The sequence below is a fragment of the Pygoscelis adeliae genome, unplaced genomic scaffold (assembly GCF_000699105.1).
Source record: "Pygoscelis adeliae isolate BGI_AS28 unplaced genomic scaffold, ASM69910v1 Scaffold93, whole genome shotgun sequence".
Classification (NCBI taxonomy): domain Eukaryota; kingdom Metazoa; phylum Chordata; class Aves; order Sphenisciformes; family Spheniscidae; genus Pygoscelis; species Pygoscelis adeliae.
Genome location: NW_008824469.1, coordinates 330007 through 330863, shown reverse-complemented (window position 1 = coordinate 330863; position 857 = coordinate 330007).

Genomic DNA, 857 nt, shown 5'->3' with positions numbered 1-857 from the left:
TGCTGATGGTACAAGGTTTCCCTCCTGTTCTTTTTGTTCCCGAGATAAAGCTGACAGCCCTTGGTGTCCCTCCACTGCGATCTGCTTTTTGGCTGATGTGTGCTGCTTACTGGCCCATCCTCACCAAAATGCACCAGAAGCACCCAATCCTGAATAGAAATACAGATTGCCCAGCTCTACCTTGTTGCCTTTTCTTCTCACACATCAGAATTCCTCTGGAAGCTCTGGACTGCTCCCCCCCCGGTGGGAAACAGCCCTCTCAGACCCTCTGCAAGGGGGGCTGCGATACAGAGTGCCGAAGCCAAACGGTGCCGCGCCAGCAGCCATGAGCCAGGCCCCAGGAAATCCTCTCCCAGCGCCTGGCCCACGTCAGCAGACAGGCTTGCAACAATTTTGGATTGAAGTTTGGATGCCTATTCCGGACAGGCTCTCCCCTTAAATTCTCCTGGACAAACTTTTTCCCAGCCTAGCCCTGCTCCCCACTTTCAGATGGTTCCTCCCAGGCCAGATGCCGCATTATCTGGAGCAACTTTCCCTCCCAGCCTTGTTTTCCTCCTACTCCTGAGTCCTTTGTCTGGCTGCCAAGTGGAACAGCCCTGCCAGGCAGACAGCTGCTCAGCATCGCCGCGCGGGTGCTGCCCTATGGGCTGAGGAGCCGATTCCAGGCTCGTTCCATCTTTGAGGGGGACGTTCTGCCTTAGAGATGGCGTGTACCAGAAGGAGAAAAAGCAAATAGCACCTGCGAAGCTGTCGGAAGAGACTGGCAATGTTTGCGATAAAGAGGCCTTAATGCTACCCTGGGTTTACCTTCGAGATAGCATAAATAGCAAGCCTGCTCTCTCCTGCTCTGGCTGGAG